The 19,804-nt window shown below is 51.9% G+C and overlaps 1 protein-coding gene across 2 annotated transcripts in view; it reads left to right on the plus strand.

The window, feature by feature from the left end:
- The first annotated feature begins 8,807 nt into the window (after window positions 1-8,807).
- Window positions 8,808-19,804, plus strand: part of PIK3R5 (phosphoinositide-3-kinase regulatory subunit 5) — a 63,312-nt gene continuing 52,315 nt past the window's right edge. For both annotated transcript variants that reach the window (XM_026520972.4, XM_057311323.1), the window contains exon 1: window positions 8,808-8,907. The gene's annotated coding sequence lies outside the window, so the exon portion shown is untranslated. The remainder of the gene's footprint in view (window positions 8,908-19,804) is intronic.

The following is a 19,804-nucleotide window of genomic DNA, read 5'->3' on the forward strand; positions in this document are numbered from 1 at the left end:
TATAAATTCTCCTATCTTTGCCTAGCTGTCAGGTGGACGTTTATATCTCCCTTAATTTACATTTTCACTTACAGTTGAGCACTTTTCATATACTCATGGCTACTTGTATATATTTGGTGAATTGGCAACTTCTCTGCTCAGATCACTCTTCTTTCGGGGATATAATTTTTTTAATGTAAAAAATATGTTTTATAATAAGGATGGAGCCCTTTGTTATTGCAAACATTTTGCCCTACTCTGCCATATACCTTTTCATTCAAAGTCTATGGCAATTTTTCATGTAGAGAAGTTATTTTACATTAAAATATTCAAATCCATCTTTTCCTTCCTAACTCCTGATTTTGGTGTCAAGCTTTAAAAAGCCAGCTCCAGGGGCGCCTGGGTGGCACAGCGGTTAAGCGTCTGCCTTCGACTCAGGGTGTGATCCCGGCGTTATGGGATCGAGCCCCACATCAGGCTCCTCCGCTATGAGCCTGCTTCTTCTTCTCCCACTCCCCCTGCTTGTGTTCCCTCTCTCGCTGGCTGTCCCTATCTCTGTCGAAGAAATAAATAAAATCTTAAAAACAAAAAAAGCCAGCTCCAGTTCCAGCAGCATATACACACATCCTTTTTTCCTTCTGACTTCTCTTGTTTTACTTAATTTTTACACGTGCATCTTTAATTAGTCAGGGTTTTTGTAGTGTAAGATTTGCGATAGAAGCCACGCTTACTTTTTTCCCCTTCTATGGTTAGTTGTCCTGATCCATTTATTGGATAATAGATCCTATCTTCTTTAGCACCTATTACATTCATTCAGATACTCGTGTTTGTTTCTGACAAATCAATTTGGCCCCATTGACGTTATACCTTATACATATAGTACTATCTTGATTTTTTTTAAAGATTTTATTTATTTATTCGATAGAGATAGAGACAGCCAGCGAGAGAGGGAACACAAGCGGGGGAGTGGGAGAGGGAGAAGCAGGCTCCCAGCGGAGGAGCCTGATGTGGGGCTCGATCCCCTAACGCCGGGATCACGCCCTGAGCCGAAGGCAGACGCCCAACCACTGTGCCACCCAGGCACCCCCAGTACTATCGTGATTTTATGGGACTCTGATTTCATAGAACATCTTCCTATCTCGGATGGCAACTCTTCTCATTACTAAACCTTTGAAAAAGTTTCTTGGCTATTCTCACACAGCTTTTTTTTTTGTGATACAATGTAAAATCGTTTTGTCAATCTCCTTCCGTCTCACCAAAGCTTTATTTGGCTTTTAATCAAAAGTGTATTACATTTATATACTCAACTGGGAAGAATGAATATCTCTGATAACATCATTTTCCAATTCAAGAACATAAGGTGTTTTTCCATTTATGCAAGGCTTTTTTTTTTTTTGTATCCCATAATAAAGTTCATAGTTTTTGTTTTGTTTTGTTTTTTAGATTTTATTTATTTATTTGAGAGAGAGAGCATGAGCGGGAGGCAGAAGCAGAGGGAGAGGGAGAAGCAGACTCCCTGCCAAGCAGAGAGCCTGACTGGGGGCTTGGTCCCAAGATCATGACCTGAGCTGAAGGCAGACCCTTAACCTACTGAGCCATCCAGGCACCCCTATAGTTTCTTAAATAACAATTTTATTGAGATATAACTCATATACCATATAATTCACTCATTTAAAGTGTACAATTTTTTAAAAGATTTCATTTATTTATTTGTCAGAGAGAGAGAGAGAGCACAAGCAGGGGGGCAGCAGGCAGAGGGAGAAGCAGGCTCCCCGCTGAGCAAGGAGCCTGATGCGGGACTCAATCCCAGGACCCTGGGATCACGACCTGAGCTGAAGGCAGACACTTAAGTCGAGACACCCGGGCATCTCTAAAGGGTACAAATAAACGGTTCAATCATATTCAGAGTGGGACAATTGTCATCATAGTCAATTTTTGAAAGTTTTCATCATCCCAAAAAGAAATCCCATACCCATTAACATTTACGCCCCATTTTCCTCCAACCATCTCAGCCCAAAGCAACTGCCCATCTGTTTTTGGTCTGTGTGGCTTTACCTCGTCTGAACATTTCACGTAAATGGAATTATATAGTATGTGGTCCTTTGAAACTGGTTTCTTCCACTTAGCATGATGTTTTCAAGGTTTACGGATATTGTCACATGAATCAGTACCTCATTTCTCTTTATGGCCAAATAATAGTTCATGGAATGCATACACGTTTTAGTCACCATTGGTCCTTTGATGAACATCTGTGTTGTTTCCACTTCTTGGCTATGACGAATAAATCTGCTGTGAATAGCCATGTACAAGTTTTTGTGTGTGCATGTTTTTACTTTTACATGCATATACCCAGAGTGGAATCGCCAGATCGTATGGTAACTCTAGGTTGAACCTTTTGAGGACCTGCCAGACTGTTTTTCAAAGCAGCTGCACCACTTCACATTCCCACCAGCGGTGCATGTATGAGTGTTCCAATTTCTCCACATTCTTCTCAACACCTGTTATTATCTTTTTTATGATAGCAGGTGTGGGAGATATTTCATTGTGACTGATTTGCAATTCCCTGATGGCTAATGGTGTTAAGCATTTTTTCTTCACATACGTGGAGGCCATTTGTTTATCTTCTTTGGAGAAATCGCTATTCCTATCTTTTGCCCCTTTTCCAATTGGGTTATTTGTCTTTTTATTATTGAGTTATAGGAGTTCTTTACATATTCTGGATTCAAATTCCTTATATATATGATTTGCAAAAGTTTCCTCCCATTTTGCGGGTTGTCTTTTGTTTCTTGATGGTGTCCTTGAAGCACAAAAGTTGTTCACTTTGGTAATGTCCACTGTATCTACTTTTGTCTTCTGTTCCTTATGCTTTTGATGTCATCCATCATTTACTCCAAAGGTCACAAAGATTTACACCTACGTTTTCTTCCAAGGGTTTATAGTTGTAACTCTTACATGTAGGTCTTTACTCCATCTTGAGTTCATTTCTATGTGCGGTGTGAGGTAGGGACCCAGTTTTTCCATATGGACAGCCAGTTGTCTCAGCATCGTTTTGGAAAAAAATTTCTTTCCCCCTTTGGATTGTTTTGCACCCTTGTCAAAAAATCAATTGATTGTAAATGCTTGGGTTTATTTCTGGACTCTCAATTTTAGTCCACTGATCTATGTGTCTACTTGTAGCTTCGTGGTAAGTTTTGGAATCAGGGAGTTTGAGCCCTTCAACTCTTTCTTTTCATGATTGTTCTGGCTCTTCTGGGTCCCTTGGATTTCCAGTCCCTAGGTGTTCTTCTTGCTGGGATGACTGAGCTCTATTTTCTATGTGGTCATTGCTGGTGTGCAGAAAGCTACTGAATGTCATACATTTGTTTTTGCGTCCAGTTACTTACTAAACTCTCTCAGAGGTTCTAAACATTGCTCAGGTCATTAGCTGGGGTTTTTCAGGTAGACAATCGTATCTTTTGCAAATAACAATAAGCTTGACGTTGCCTTCATGAATTTCTTTCTTTTTTTAAAAGAGATTTTATGTATTTATTTGAGAAAGAGAGAGAGAAAGCACAAAGGGAAAATGAGAGGAAGAAGCAGACCCCCACTGAGCAGAGAGCCCGATGCGGGACTCGATCCCAGGACCCTGCGATCATGACTTGAGCTGAAGGCAGATGCCCAACCGACCGAGCCACCCAGGCACCCCTGAATTTATTTATCTTATTCATTTTTCCACTGTTATTGATTTCCCTCGAATTTCAGAATATTGTTGACACCATCCACAGCGTGCCATCCTTGTTTTATTCCTCATTTTCACAGGAATGCCTTTGCTCTTGAGGACTATATTTGCTCTCCATTCCGGGTCATCACTAGGTATCTTCTTGTTTGTTGGACTGCGATCGATGCATTTATCATCTTGACAAAGTCTTTCTCCCCCCAGTCACTACGCGTTTTCATCAGGGCACATCTTATTAAGGTAATTATATGGTTTTTCTCCTGTGTCCCATTCGTATGATGAACAACGTTCATAAACTTTTAACGTTGGCCCTCCTTCCATAAACGAAGTGTCTCCGGAGCCAGTGGGAACAAATTAGCTCACATTAACAGAAATAACTCGGGTCTCACTGGTGCGGCTCCCACCTGCGTAATATAAAACAGATGTCACCGACTGGAACTCAGTAGGGTCATGTCTGGTTTGGCCTGCCAGGGGTTTTAAAACACTGTTTCGAATTAGCTGCCAGCATTTAAAAATCAAGGGATTTCAGATTAATAATTCCAATTTCTGATCTCTCTTTAAAAATGATAAAATCTGACCACACCAGTCCTGCAGTCCCACATGCCCACAGCCCGCTGGAGCTGCCCCCACTGGGTGGGGAGGGGGAGGCGAGAGAGGGGCTCCTTTAGCTTATTTGCATGCTTTCCACACCCTGTTTTCTCCATACCCCATTGTTTCCTAGACATCAAGGTCAAGGGTCAACTGCCAGCTTTGTATTCCTGTCGTTGTTTTTCTTATAACGGGATTAGGCGAAGGTGAAATATTTCTTGTAATCATGTCTCTAGCGAATGTGGAAAAAAAGAGAAGAAGCCAAGAGGGTTATGGGCTTCAAGAGACATGGAAGCAACGGTATATATATCCGGGGAAGCAAAGGATATTCCTATAGGTTTAATATGCAAAGTGTGTCTCTTGGAAGAATACAGTGGAAGATGCCACCAGAAAAGAAATCATAAGAGTACTGTGTGTGGGGAAAGAAAATCTTATGGAACTGGGGGAAAATACAAGAATGAAATGTCAACAGGGTTTGTTTCAGGAGGCACAGAGTAGCAACAATGCTGTCATGAAACTCCCTCCTATAGGAAATGAACACCTTCTGGCCAGTTCGGTCCATAAGCTCGACCTCTTGGCTCGCAGAGACACTCGAGCTTCTGGGCCCTGTGCCTGTCTTCCAGCTTCTTTCTCGCTGTGTGCTTCTCCCCACCCTCTCTTCTGGCCCTTCTGCTGCTGTGTCCAGCTTGGAGGACCCTAATGAAAGCAGCTCCTTGTGCTTTTGCCTGACGCTCTTTCCCCATCGGGTTCAGATGCTAAGCTATGAGGCTGGCCAGCAATAGCGGTCACACTCCCACTGGTTGCAACACCAAAGAACAGGCTTGGAAGGAGTGGGGGGTGAAGGTTGGCCCCATCTCCACCGGCTGCTCCCCAAATGTCCCATCTAAATTTTAAAATGGTGGCTGATCAGTCAGAACATCAGTGTCTCCTATGTTGACCTTCTGGAACTTCCACTGAAGGTCACTCTTCCCACAAACCCGTCTTCACAAGCCCCTGAATTTTGACCAGCGATGCTTTGGGGAAACCAGTCCACGCGAGGCATCAAATATGTCTGAATCCCTTTAGGGCTCCTCCAGGATGTTGGCATTCCTCGAACAAACCCTACTTTGTCGTGGCGTATTACCGTTTTCACGAAAGGCCGAATACAGTTTGTGCTTATTTTACTTGAGATTTTTATATCTGTATCGTAGAGAAGAGTGGTCTATAGTTTCCTTTTTAAGTTTTAATAGCAGAAAACGAAAGGGGAAGTTTTTCAAGTGTTTGTAAGATTCGGAACATTTATTTATTTATTTTTGCTCTTTAAAGTTTATATGTTGATACAGTTTTCGAATTACAAAAAAAAAAGTTGCAAAGAGAGTTCCCATGAAACTTTCAAGCAGCCTCCCTACATACTAGGATAGAACATGACATAGTATGATTATTGAAATCAGGAAATTAACATTGATATAGTACCATTAGTGAGTCTACAGACTTTAGTCAAATGTTGCCACTAATGTCCTTTTTGTTGGTCCGGGATCCAGTCCAGAATCCCTCATTGTATTCAATTGTTGTGTGACACTGTCCCGTGGTCTTCTGTGTCCTGACCTTTACGCTGTTGGAAGATTTTGCAGAATGTCCCTCCATTTGGCTTAGTCTGATGTTTTCTTATGGTTAGACTGAGGTAAGGCATTTTTTTAAAAAATATTATTTATTTATTTATTTAATTGTGTGAGAGAGAGAGAGAGAGCGCATGTGCACATGTGAGTGGGGGAGGGGCAGAGGAAGAGGGACAAGCAGCAGGGAGCCCAACAGTGCAGGGCTCAGTGCCATGACCCATGAAATCATGACCCATAAGATCATGACCTGAGCCAAAATCAAGAGACGGATGCTTAACCAACTGAGCCACCCAGGTACCCCCAGGGGTAAGGCATTTTTGACCAGAATGCCATGGAAATGATGTGCTCTTCTTAGCACATCAAATCAAGAGATAAAGGATGTTTCTATGCCTTGCTATGATACTGTCAATATTTTTCACTTGGTTAAGGTAGAGTCTCCCTGGTTTCTACACTGTCAAGTTACTATTCTTTCCTTTGTAGCTAACAGGTGTCTCGGGGAACTACTTTAAGTCTAAGCAAATAACCCATTCATCATCACACCTTTGGCCAACACACTGAGCATGCATTGATGATTCTTGCCTGCAAAAATTATTACTGTGACGTCTGCCAAATGGTGATTTTCTAATTCCATCATTCCTTCTACATTTAGTCATTGGAATTCTACCATTAAGGAAGCGTTGTCCGTTCTCCGTTTACTTACTTATTTATTCAATTTCAGTGTTTCCTTGGTGATTATTTTCAGAGCACTGAGGATAAATGTTAGAAGAGGAAGCAGAGACAGGGTAGAATCCTCTTTGAAAACATAAGACAGTGAAAGGAGAGAGATTACAGATGGACATATATTTTTATTTTATTTTTTAAAGACTTTATTTATTTATTTGAGAGAGAGAGAGCACAAGCAGCGAGAGTGGGAGAGGGAGAAGCAGACTCCCCGCTGAGCGGGGAGCCTGATGCAGGACTCAATCCCAGGACCCTGGGATCATGACCTGAGCCAGAGGCAGACACCCTACGGACTGAGCCACGCAGGCACCCCAGACATACATTTTTAAGTAAAGCAACTACAAAGAGCTGTACAAAGTGTTACGGAATCAGGTGCCACACGAGTGCCCTTGAGTGACAAGGGCACCTCCAGTCTCACCAACGGCTTGGGGAAGGTCAGAGTAGAAGGTGGAACAATGTGCCTGAGTGGTTGTAGTTCCAAGTTCTGGCCAGTAGGTGTCAGGTGTTGACCAGATCTCCAGGGCAGTGGCCTGGCCTCTGAGGACTCGGAGACACGCAGGTGGAGCTCAGTAAGGGGGTGGGATACCACGCAAACCCAGGGGATGCAGGATGGGACTAAGTGGGCTTCATGGCATGCTCAGCTCCCTGGCAGTGAGCTCTAACAGGCAACTCTGCTTTCCTCTATCTTCAGGTTTGGGAATACCAAGGACATGGGGAAAGTCAAGGATGCCATGACTTCTCTAGGGTCTTCTTGGGCCTTGCAAGTGATGTCGCAATCCAACACATCAATCCGGCGACCCAGTTCTTGATTCCTGGGCAGTTCCACCCCAGCGTCCCCACCCTGGCCACCTTGGGCTGTCTCCCTCTCCCCCTTTCTCCTTTTTTCGTGGTGGAAAAGAATAGGGATTGGGGATCCTGGAGTCCGTGCCCACCCTTATCAAGTCGTGTGACCGCAGCGTGCCCTCTCAGTCTTCCGTGGCTCTGGTTCCTTATTTGTGAACTGGTGGCGTGCGGGGGTCCTGGTGGGGATGACGCATACAAATACTAGACGGGGCTCTGCGCGCCTTTCCAGCTCGAACTGCAGGCTGGAACCAGACCGTCGTCGTGTTCGCCCAAGGGTACTTTCTGTTTCTGTGTCTTTGGGGAAGTTGCTTTTTCTTGGTATTTTGGGAGTCAGGAAGAGAAAAGTCATTGGTGTACACATCTCTCAAAGCCTCAGGTAGGGCTGTGGCTTTTGACCAACAGTAACGTCCGACCTTGTGGCCAGTTTCAAGCGCCGTCAACAGATTATTGTGACACAGAGTCCCATTCAATAGTGGAAGTGGAAATTTCAGCCTTGCCCTGTGTTAATTCTGAAATCAAGGGCTATTCTTTCCTTGCGAGGGCTGCCGGCACAACGTTCTTACCCTCATTTTGTAAGCGTGGAAACGAGGCACAGGGCAGCGCAGGGACTCCCGCAATTCCGTGCTGAGTTTTTCCTGCCAGCGTGTCTGTGGGGGGAAGGAGAGGGGTGCCAGAAGAGGGCCTGGACTCAGGAGACGACCCCTCCCCCCGCTTCGGGGGCTGAGAAATGGCCCAGTGACAGCCACCGGCGGAGGAAGGGGGGATGTCAGCCCGGAGGCTGGAGGTGCGGTGCTGAAAGCCTGCCTTCTTGCAGAGGGGTGGGGGTCCAGGAGCCCGTCTGAGCACCAGCGGTGCAGGCATTTTAAAGGTTAAGAGCACCCAAAGAAAATAGAAGTAGGAGGAGGAAGTGGGGCGCTGGGTCGCAGTGAGAGAAGGAAGCAGCTCGTCGGAGCTTCCCCTTTCTCCTCCTTCCCCGAAGCCCCCACCCCAAGCCTCCCTCCGGCTCCGCCTACCCCTTTTGCGGGGTCGAGGCCGCGCTTCCGCTCCCCGGGACAGGCCGCACCTGACTCCCGGGGGGTGAGTGGCGCTCGGGACCCCTCCGGCCGCGGCCGCCCACTCGTGGGGGCCAGTCCCTTCCAGGGCAGACGCACTCCACGCTGGGGCCGCAGCTCCCGTGCTGCGCGGGGTCTGCGGGACTCGGAGAAATGCGTGGGCCGGCCGGCCTCTCGCCCGGGCGCCCCGACCGCCAGGTGGCGCTAGAGACCGGCTGGGCCACCCGCCCCGCCCCGCCCCGCCCCGCCCCGCCCCGCCGCGGCGTGGCCCCGCCCCCGGCCCGCCGTCCGAGCACAGCCCGGGCCGATGCTGGGACTCGCCGCGCGGCTCCAGCCCGGCGCGGTGGTCCGGACCGCACGCGAACCGCGGGGAGTCACCGCTGGAGAGGGGCTCGGCGCCCGGCGGGAACTGCAGGTGCGTGGCCGGGCGGGCGGCGAGGGCGAGGGCGAGGGCGTGCGCGGGGGTGTGGGGAGCAGCGTGGGGACCGTCGGGGAGCCGTGGGCTCTGAGAGCGGCGTTGGCCGCGGGCGGGCTGGGCAGCCCCGCTGTGTCCCGGCCCCAGGGGGCACGGGCGTCCGTGCATCTGCCCTCCCGGTACTCCCGGAGGCAGAAGGGGCGTCCGGGGGGCCACTGCCTAACCCTGGGGTGGTGCGCGTCCTCCCGCCTCCCTCGCAGGTCGGCCCGGGTGGGGGTCAGGAGCCCGCGCCCCTCCGCCTGGGGACGGTGGCGGTGAGCGTGGGCGTCGCCTCCAGGACCCCGGCGTCGCGGAGGTGCCTAGGCGCCGGCCGCTCTTCTAGAGCACTGCTCGTCGGCGCGGCGGCAGGAGCCGTGTTTACACCCAGGTGTCCCTGCGTGACTTCGCGGGTGCGTGTGTGCAGGTGTGTGCGCGTGCGCGCTGGCCCATTCCAGGCCCGGGGTAAATAAGCGAGAGGTTCAGGTCAGTAGGAGGAAGGCGATGGTTCAGGGGGAAAAGGAACGCGAGATGAAAGCAGCAGGATGTGGTATCAAGTGAGTTAACAAGCCTCTGCGCAGAGACGAGGGGTGGGTTTAGGCGAAATGAGGGCTAAAAGTAGGCCAGGTCGGCCCGGAAGGCCCCTTCTGGATCGCCCTTCCCTTCCTCCCTCCCGTGGTCGCTGCATCTTCTCGTCCACACTCTTCCTCCTGGCCTGGCCCACCTGGTAAGGCGCTGGTTCCCAGAGCTCGTTAAAGCACACAGTCCCCAGGGCCGACTTTGGGGGGGGGGATGGGGGGGAGGTCTGGTATCTGTATTTTTCTAAAATTTGAATAAGCTCCTTCAGTGATGCCCTGGAGCCCTTGCTTGGGAGCCCCATGTGATGTGGAAAGGAGACTTGAGCTGCCTCCGGGGTCTTGCTGCGTGACCTTGAGCATCTTCTGCCCCTCCCCCAGCCCGTTGCCCTCTCTGTAAAATGGGCTGTAATAGTGGCCTCACGGGGCTGCGGGGAAATTCCATGAGAAAAGTGTGACGAGACTAGCTGCACATGGGAGCGGCTTCCTGGGTGTTTGCAGAACAGGGGCATGGAGATCAGGGGCTTCCCTGCCTCCTCCCCGTGCCCGCTGGGGCGCGCGTCCAGGAAGACAAAGAAGGTTTCTAATGGTCAAGCTCTCTCTTCCAGGATACCCTCTCTTTTCAGGATACCCTTCCCTGCTTTTTGAACCATAAGCAGCCAGAACTGTAGGGACAGGCAGGCTTGGGGTCTTTGTATATGGGGCCTCATTGGGGTTTTAAGCACCCCCCCCCACACACACACCTCCAGCTTAAGGGGGAGATGATTATCTTCTCTCCCCAACTTGTAATAGAAGCAGACCACCTCCGCCCCCCTTGCTCGTTCCCATGCTGCTCTGTTTGCTGCTTTCCGGGATAATCCGTGGAAGCTAAGTGGAGGTACTAGGTGGAAAGTGTGTCTGGGGTTACTGGAGGAGTACTGATGATGAGGTTCTCCACACTGATCAGGGGGCCGCCTGGCTGAGAAGCGGCAAAGGAAGACAGCCAGAAGCCGCCAGTAGCGTCTTGGGCAGCCCAGAGGCCCCAGCTTGGATTCCCCTACGCACTCCGGCCTTGCTGACTCTGCCTTCCTTCCAAGGGTCTCACCCTGGTGGGCCGACCTGGCCAGCCCTGCGGGATCCCTGTGAACCCAAAGCCTTGTCTGGCTCAGCTGTGGGTGGGCTGAAGGCCTGGATCAGCGTCCTAAGGAAGGAAGCTTCTAGAGGGGCCAGAGAGTGATGAGCGGTCATTCAGTTTGATTTTTAAGCCTCTGGCGTAGATGTGTGTGGGAGGGGAACAAAGGAAGGGTTACATCTGACTTGTGCGCCAAGGGAAGATGAGATGTTCCTAGAGCAAACGTGTATGACGTATTAGGATAGTCTGTGGATTTGAAGACATACATATTTTCACATTTTAACGACTCAGACTTCAAGATGCATCTTACCATTATAATAGACAGCAATATTTCTTTCTTGGTAGCGCACAAAATAATGGCTTTGGGGGCATGAGTGGTGGCCCACCACGGGTCCTTTCTGTTTGCTTCCAGGCTCGCGGCGGAGTTCTGGATAACTGGGGGTTTCCTTCCGGATAAGGGAGATAGAGCTGTAGCAATGTGTCCCCAGTAGGAGGGTGGGGGCTGAGGGATAGGACGCAGTGGGTGACTGGTGACACAGAGCGGGCGCTGGGTCCTTCTTGGGTCTGGTGGGTCTACCAGTTGGGGTACTAGGCTCCAGCCTTACCCCAGCTCCCTGCTCAGCCTTGCTCCTGTTGCCGTGATCACGTAAGGCAACAAATCGGAGCAAGAATTTCGACTGTGAACCCTTCAGAGCTGCCACCACCCTCTGGAGACGGCTCATACCCCTTGGCATGGCTAGCCAGGCCTCCCGCCAGCCAGCTCAGGGCTACCCTGTTGCTGTATCTCCAGAAGCTCGGGCAAACCCCAGTGCCTTTGCACCTGCTATTCCTTCTCCACACATTGCCATTCCCTTCCTCTACTGCCCAGTGGACTGTGACTCCATCCCCCCCTTTCAAACTTCATCATGTTTGAAGTCTTTTCCAACCACCCCTCCCCACTCCCTGGCCCTGATCATTCTCCCTGTCCTCACCACACCTTGTGTGTCCTCCTGCCTGAGTGCTGACCCGTCTGGCCTACAGGGTCTGACCAGCAACCTGTTGGCTTGCTCACCTGAGCCACCTGATGGTATGTGTGGCTGTTAAGCTGTCACCATGAACGCCCCCCCCCCCCAATGTCAGAGGCAAGAAATCCATGCATGCCAACAATGGGAGTTGCCCCTGTGCAGGAGGGTGGGGTCAGGAGGGAGGGGTGTGCTTTTCATTTTCGTGTCCTCTGGAGTCTTCTAGCTGCTGTTATTGACCTAGGCAAATGAGGCTGTGTGGTTTCCTTGTTGGGGGCAGGGGCTGGGGTGTGAGGGCTGAAGGTGGCGTCTCGGCTTCTGCCTCCCATGGAGTTGGTTGGCCTTATTTCTGCCCATCTCCTCCACTGCTAGGCACGCGACCTTGGGTCCGTAGGTGTGCGTCCCCAAGGGTGTCTGTTGTCACCGGCATGGAGGTGTGTAACAGGTGCTCTCTGCAGTCCCTTCCTGAGCTCCCACCTTCCCCTAACTGGCTCAGCACTTCTCCACGGAACACCTTCCTTGTACCGGGCAGGTGCTGGGCTCCCTCCCTCCCTCCTGAGCAACACAGACAGTGTTCCTGTCCTCCCAAGATTCGAGATTCGTCAGGCGGGCAAGACGCTAGACTCACATCCCATTTCATCACAATGGTGAGGATTAATGGGGCCTGTGATTTTACACAAAGGGAGCTCCCTATAGCTTGGGGGGGTGAAGGAAAGGCTTCCTTAGCGAAGTCTTATTCATGGTGAGACTTGAGAGATCCAGGAAAGAAAGAAACAAGAATGCCGATCACAATAATCTCTACCATGACGCCCTGAGCTCGCCCAGTGTGTGGCGTGGACCAGCGGCTCAGCGCCTTGGAGGCCATTCGTTCTATTAGCGGTGCTTCCCTTTTCTGCGGCACTTATCATCAGCACAGAGCGTGTTTCACTGCTGCCCTGGGCCCCTGGCAGGAGGCCCTTGCCTCGGTGCCTTCACAGCGGCCCCCAGCAGCAAAGGGAGCCCCCACGGCACGCTGTCTGCTGGGCCTTTATTCTGTGCGTCTCCGGAGCGGCTGCCCTTACGGGGTTAACAAACCCTGGTTTTCTATCATCCGGTCACCCCCCACATCCTTCTTCTCCATCCAGAGCGGTCCTCCCCGGACCACAAAGTCCATGCAGGCGCTGAGGTGTGCGGGGCTTGGGGTCTGAGCGTCTGTGCTTGAATTGCCACGTGGTTTGGACTCTTGACACGAGTCACATCGTCACAGAGCCATTTCCACGCAGCCAGGCTGAGGAGGCCCACCTCCTCGGTGTGTTTTTCTGGGTTAGATCACATCTACACCTACCGCTCTTGCAGGAGACTTTTGAACGCTCTCTAGATAATGGGCTTCCTTGATAATGGAGATGATAGGTTATCCACCCCTCTTCCTCCCGCACGGCCAGAAAAAGGCACACGTGTGCGTACACACACAGACATGATTTCCCTCCCTCTCTCTTTCAAACTTTTGCGTAAGAGGTCAGGGTCAGGATGCCTGGGTGGCGCAGTCGGTTAAGGGTCTGCTTTCTGCTCAGGTCCTGATTCCAGGGTCCTGGGATCGAGTCCTGCGTTGGGCTCCCTGCTCAGCGAGGAGCCTGCTTCTCCCTCTGCCTGCCATTCTCCCTGCTTGTGTCTGCTCTCTCTCTCTGACAAATAAATAAATGAAATCTTAAAAAAGAAAAAGGGTGCGTGGGAGGGGTGGGTGCAGGGGATGAGCTCCCTGACCACTCATGGAGCCCCCGCCCACCATGCTTAACACTTTCTGAATTTCTCATCAAGTCTTGAATTCAGGCCATTTTCAAGATGATGAGAGAGCGTTACTTTTGCTCGCGGCGTCCTTACAAGAAGCCCTCTGCTCCATCCCAGCACTGCTGTTTCTTAGCCCCAGCCGCTCCCGGCTCCCCAAGCGCCAGGGACCGGCCTGAGCCCAGGGCTTTGTTTCTCTGGTATGTGGGCCTGGTCAAGTACCACGTGTGATGAAGGTTTTCTTCAGTTCCTCATGACTAAGGATTTCTAGAAGCATGAATGGAAGTGAAGTCTGTCAAATAGGTGTTGTCAGCATCTACCAGGAGATTCTTGCATCCTTTATCCTTGCCGTAGATTTGCGTGACACATGACATCATTAGCTTCCTTGGGTTGAGCCCGTCCTGCGTTTCTAGAACAAACCCCGTTTGGTCAAGGCATTTTTTATTCTTTAAATGCAGTGCCAGGTTTGACTTGCTCGGAACCTCTTTTGGATTTTTGCATCCTTACTCATAAGTGAGGTGGGCCTGCATGTTCCTGTTCTGTCCTGCGGTCGCCAGGTGGGGAGGAGCTCTGGCTCGGCCAAGTGACTTTGGAGGAGTTTCATCTTTTCCTGCACCCGGAGCCGGCAGCCTGAGCGGGGGCGGGGTGAGTGATCTGTTCCTGGAAAGTCGGCATAAAGGCTCTGGTCTTTAGTTCGTCCGCCCGCACGTCCTGGCCTCCGGGGGCCTTCTTCCCCTCCTCTTCTCCCTTCCTGAGCCTTCCAGGCACATGCACCTGCCGCCTCAGTGCCCCCCAGCCGGGGCCTGATGTCACCTTTGATACTTAGCCTCCGACAGGCAGCCATGAATTCCCATGAGTCCTTGCGTCCCGTGCCCTTCAGCGACGGGCTGGCCCAGTTCTGCTCCAGGTGCTGCGTCTGGCGGGGATGCTGATAAACCAGTTCAAACGCAGATGCAGGTAGCCAAGACCGTGATGACGTCATGCAGAAGGAGCAAAGAAGCAGAGAGGTTTTCCTCTAAGAAGAGGGCACCAGGGACAAGTCGTATCTATCTCCAGATGTTCGAAGGGCAGTGTCCTCGGGAAAAGGCGAAGGCTGCCTGCTCCGTGAGGATCCTTCTCCAGGAAGGAAAAGAACAGGACCTAAATAGGCCGCAGCTTGCTACAAGGAAGATCGCGGACAAATTCGGAGCGGATCAACAGTGGACTGCGTGGCCTTGTGGTAATGAGTTCCCCGTCGGGGGAAGCATTCAGGGGAAATACATGTCCTGTGTAGACATGATTGCCGTGAGAATGGAGGCCAAGATTGCTCCATCCCCAGGTCTCTAGTTCTCCAAATCGTAGCGGCCGCATCTGACTGGTTGTATACAATTCGGTTGTTCTGAGAACGGAATTTGAATTTAAGAAGTTCAGTGGCCATGAATAAACAAATCCCAAAGCTGGCCGGTTCCCCCACAGATACCACAGCCTGTTCCTCCCGAGCGGGGGTGCTTTGGTGGTCAGAAAAGTGTCGCCATCCAGGGCAGCGGACCCCGGGACCCTCGCTCACATCCTGTGCTGGAACATGGGCTTTTGGGGGGGGCTCTCTTGTTCTTGGCACCTTTCAACACCTGGTGAGGGACACGTGTCGAGCCCCACTTTGAGGATCCCCTTCCCGGACGGCTGTCCCACACCCGCTGTCAGGGCCCACCTTGCCCAACCTCCTGGTGGTGGTACTAGGGATTGATGGCCTCTCGTCCGGGGGGTTTTGGAGCCAGTGTTTCATAGAACTTCGTGTTTTGCATTCACTTCTGTACTGACATCTTGGGAGTTTCGTTCTGAGAAGCCTCAAAGTCAGAGTTTTCCTTGTCCTGTTATTGCGCTTAAGGGAACCCAGGGGACTGCAGCGTGACGTTCAGACCCCAGGGTGGGGGTGGGCCTGGCCTCTGTCCCCGGGTCACCAGCTCATCCCTCCCCACCCCTTCCCTCCTGGATCACATGGGCTCCGTGACTCTCACAGCCTGTGGGTTGTGCCAGTCTGCTCTCCGAGTGTGGACTTGGAGGAGCTGCTCCTTCCCTCGTGGTGCCCGTCTTCATGGCAGGGCTCCGGGCCGCTGCCAAGGTCAGACCCCAGTGGCGCCCGGCCTCCCTCCACCCCGGCTTCTGTGTCGGACAGCTCCCTCCGAGGTCACAGTGGCTCCGTCATGGTGAATTCCAGTGGCCTCCTCCTCCCTGGCATGTCTCTGGAGTTTCCCAGGCCTCTGATGCCCACAGCTCCCCTGGAACTTTCTCTCGTCCCGCCCGCACCTCCTCCTCCCGCCATCCCTGGGCACATCTCTGTCCCTCCCCCACACCTGCGCGGCCCTCTCCAAGTCCGTGCCTGCTGTTTCCACTTACTGCAGCTCTAACCCCTGTCGGGAGCCCAGCTCCTCACCCACAAAGCGGGCTTCCTCTGTAGACTTCCCCATTCTGGTCTCTGGTGACAACAGCATCCTAGACGTGAAAGCTTGGAGTCACCTCTGGGTCCTCCCTCCATCTTCCTGTTCTCCTCTCCCCGGCCAGTGTGGGGGCGCCGCCTCCCCCGGGGTCCTGGCTTCTCTCACTTCCCCACCCCGTGCTCTGCCACATGCCATTCAGCTTTTGTCACCGTGTGCCCGCCTGTGGGCCTTCCTTGCTTCGGCAGAAGACTCTTCCTACGAAAACCCTTTGTCACCATTCTGGGAAGCTTCTGGAAGCTTCTGGTGACGCCCTGCCTCAGGAGCAGGAAAAGCCCAGAGTCCTTAGCTTCCCATGTAGGTGTCCATGCCGAGTCCTGCTCTTGGAGTCTTTTCCACCCTCCTCCAGCCAGGCTGCCTGCCTCAGTTTCTCCAAGACCTAACGTGTGCTCTTGCCTCTGCCCTCCCCCTCCCGAGGAAGAGACGCCCCCCCCGCCCTGCCAACCGTCGTGTTCACCCCCTTCTCCCCACTGCCAGTGGGGCCAGGGTTTGGCGGTGCTCTGTCCGTGTTGGCCCGTGGAGCCACCACACAGAGGAAGCCCGGGGCCCCAGCCTTGGATGGCAGGTGATTAACCCCCCCCCCCCCGCCGTCTGAGATCTTGTGGGATTCAGTCATACCCCAACTCAGGCACTGCACCCTCCAGGCACCTCAGTGGATTCTGTGGGCATCCAAAGGAGCCAAACCCTGTGTCTTTGCCTTCCTGGACAGGACAAGGCAGATGTCGCCTACTGGGTCCCTCCAGGTGCTAGGGGCCCCTGGCAAACTCCACATGCTGAGAGCCCACTCCTTGGGGACCCTCGTCCCACCCTCCAGGTGAGTCAGGTTTAAGACGAGCAGTTCTGCAAGTCTGATGGTGGGGAAGCCCGGGGGAGCCAGCCCCAAACAAGTCACCCCCAGACCAGTGGCCCCTTCTATACAGGAACCAGGGGAAGTAAGGTGTCTGTTTGCAACATGATGTTTACAAGGCAGAGGGCCTTCCTGTCCTGCCTACCCGGCAGGCTGTGGGGCAATCGGGAGCCGTGTGTTCACAGGAGAGCGGAGCAAAGAGATGCTTGGAGCATCCCTAGGGGGGCCCGGCCATGCTGACCCTGGAAGAGGCCAAGAGAAGTATAGAACTCAAGCTTTCAAATTGGGAGAAAGTAAAGTCCTACCAATAACTATTGTTAGTTTGCATGTTGTCCTTTACAGCTTAGAAAGCATTGTTCCCGAATGGGGCTCTGCTAGTCGAGAGGGAACCCTTTAGAGCAATGGGAGACTCCCTTCTGTCCCTCCCAAGCAACGTGATGGGTCGGGGTAAGCAAGGATGAGGTTTGGGTTCCCCCCGCCCTTTGAATGGAAGTAATGCTTTGGAGAGGAAAGAGGGCTTTCCGGGGAGGAGAGAGCGGTGGGAAAGACTCCCCAGGAGAGAGAACGCTCCCATCCCGATTCATGCAACATGGGCTGTCACACTGTTCTCTGCGCCCCCTGAGAAACGGGCTGAGGGGGCTGAGACTGGCCTCCCTGCCTCCTCCAACATTTGTGGCAGTGGCCCTGGGCTTCCCCCAGCAGCCTGGGACACCCACAGAAGAGCACAAGCTTGTGTCCTGGATCCCCTACTGTCCTTGCGACTGACAGCAGCGTCTGCAGGGGTCTGGTAAAGCGCCTTGGGCTCTGGTGGCCCCGGGGGACAGGAATACTCTAGCGTTCTCTCTGGAGCAAGTGGGCGATCCAAAGATGGGGCTCACTGTTGCCGCCTGACCGGTCAGGCCCCGAGGTGGTTTTCTGAGGTGAATTCTTCCTCTGAACCCACGAGCTGCCCAGCCGCAGGGCCGGGGTGCACAGGATGCCTGTGAGCTCACGTCGGCCTGCGGGTCATGGTGTGATAGTATTGGTTTGGGTATAAGGTGCTCTAAGATGCAAAGGAACAACAAAAAGCAAGGGCATGACTTTGAAAGAAATTGGTCATAAAGCCCCGACTTGGAGGACTAGCCTGGGGTGGCATCCAGAAAACACGTTTCTGAGCTAGTGATGCTGAGGGGCTCAGGACCGGGGCGTGCGAGCTGTGTGGGCTTGGGAGAGGAGGCCATTCTAGAAGGTGCCCGAGTCAGCTGGACAAACAGGGTGCTGGGGACTTAACGGGAGTTGGCAGAAGCGAGCCCTCGGGACCGTGTGGCATGTGTTGGAGGCCGTGGATACAGAAGGATACAGAAGTCCCACTCTCCGTTCTGTTCTCCTGCCCCTGGCCCAAGGCAGCGAGCGTGCTGTCACCATCCAGCATTTTCCCGAGGTGGACGGAGAATGCTCCTTCTTGGACCAAGGCTCCGTTCTGCTGGCTCCCCATCAAGGCTCCTGTAACGGGGACTGTTGAAGGGATTGGGTTGGTACAGTCCCACCTCGGCCCCTCTGAGTTCAGTTCCCCCCTCCTCCTCCCCGGTCAGTGTGTTTGAAGGTCAGGGATTACTTCTCACTGCCTGTTACTCCTGCAGCCTGCCCAGTGGACGGAGGTGGGAACAAGATTATCATTTTTGTTGTTGTTAAATAAAGACTTAATGCTTGAGAGCAATTTTAGGTTTGCAAGAAAATCGGAAGGAAGGTGCAGAGATTTCCCGTACACCCCCTGCCCCCCAACACATGCATAGCCTCCTTTGTTCTCAGCATCACCCACCAGGATGGCACGTTTGTAACCAAGGATGAACGTATGTTGACACGTGGTCATCACCCCAAATGCAGAGCTTACGTCAGGGCTCGCTGCTGGTATTGTGTATTCTGTGAGTTTTGGAAAACGTATAATGAGCGATATCCACCATTGGAATATTATACAGAGCATTTTGAACGCCCTAGAAGTCCTCTGTGCCCTGCCTATTTATTTCTTCCTCTTCCAGCACCCCGGGCAATCACCCATCTTTATTGTCTTCGTAGCTTTGCCTTGGGGACGTAATTGTTCACAAAACCATCTGGTCTTATTTTAGGAGGGCAAGTTTTGTTAATTTCCAGACTGTATTTGCGTGGTCCCTTCTACCCAACCAGTAGGAGATTATCTCGAATTCATTCCAACTGTACCCTCTCAACTTGAATTGCTTCAGTACTAGCTGGCCAAGCCAGTGCGCGCCAAAGAGCGCCCGACCTTTACATAAGTCAGTCCCTGCTGCTGCTCCCCGGGAGGGGGATACACAGAGGTGGGCTTGCCGGAGAGAAGACACATGCTGCTTTTCTGGGAGCATGACTTCAGCTTCTATGATATGTCTCCTTACAGGGGAATTTGGGGGCACGCTCTGTGGTCTCTAAGGTCAGAGCATAAAACCTATTCCACAAGTTTGGGGAAAATCCTACAGGCTGTATCTAAATGACATAGTAACAGCCCAAACAAAAATCTAATTTTGCTTCTTTGCTCAGTATTGACTGAACTATTTAGTTAGTTGTGTTGGTGTGCCTGTTGTATCAGAGAGACACAGCGTGGTCGTGGCATAAACAAGAGAAGCTTATTTCTCTCTCATGTAACAGGCTGAGCATAAGTCATCCAGGCTTTATATGACAACTTCGTAGGTGGGGAACCTGTGCTCCTTCTATCTTGTTGACCCACCTGCCCGTACATGTGGCTTTCATCTCATGGTGCATAATGGTTGCCTAACAATGGCCATCATATCTGCGTTCCAGCTAGCCAGAGGAGGAAGGAGAAGGAAGGAGGCATTCCTCTTCCTTTCAAAGGCATGACATAGAAATTGCACTCATCAATATATTCCTGTATTCCAATGGCCAGAATGTAGCCACATGGCCACTGTAAGCTAAAATTTCTAAACGTTATATTATTGTAGAGGAAAGGAGAACGGATGTAGGAGGACAATTAGGAGTCTCCTCCACGTTTGGACTCCACTAGTTTGAGGTCTTTCTGAATCCTCACTGTCATATAAAGTTCCTTTATCCCTTCTGTTGTGTGTCCAGTGTGCCTTCTGAGCCCTAAGGAA

Source organism: Ursus arctos, unplaced genomic scaffold (genome assembly GCF_023065955.2).
Source record: "Ursus arctos isolate Adak ecotype North America unplaced genomic scaffold, UrsArc2.0 scaffold_14, whole genome shotgun sequence".
Lineage (NCBI taxonomy): Eukaryota > Metazoa > Chordata > Mammalia > Carnivora > Ursidae > Ursus > Ursus arctos.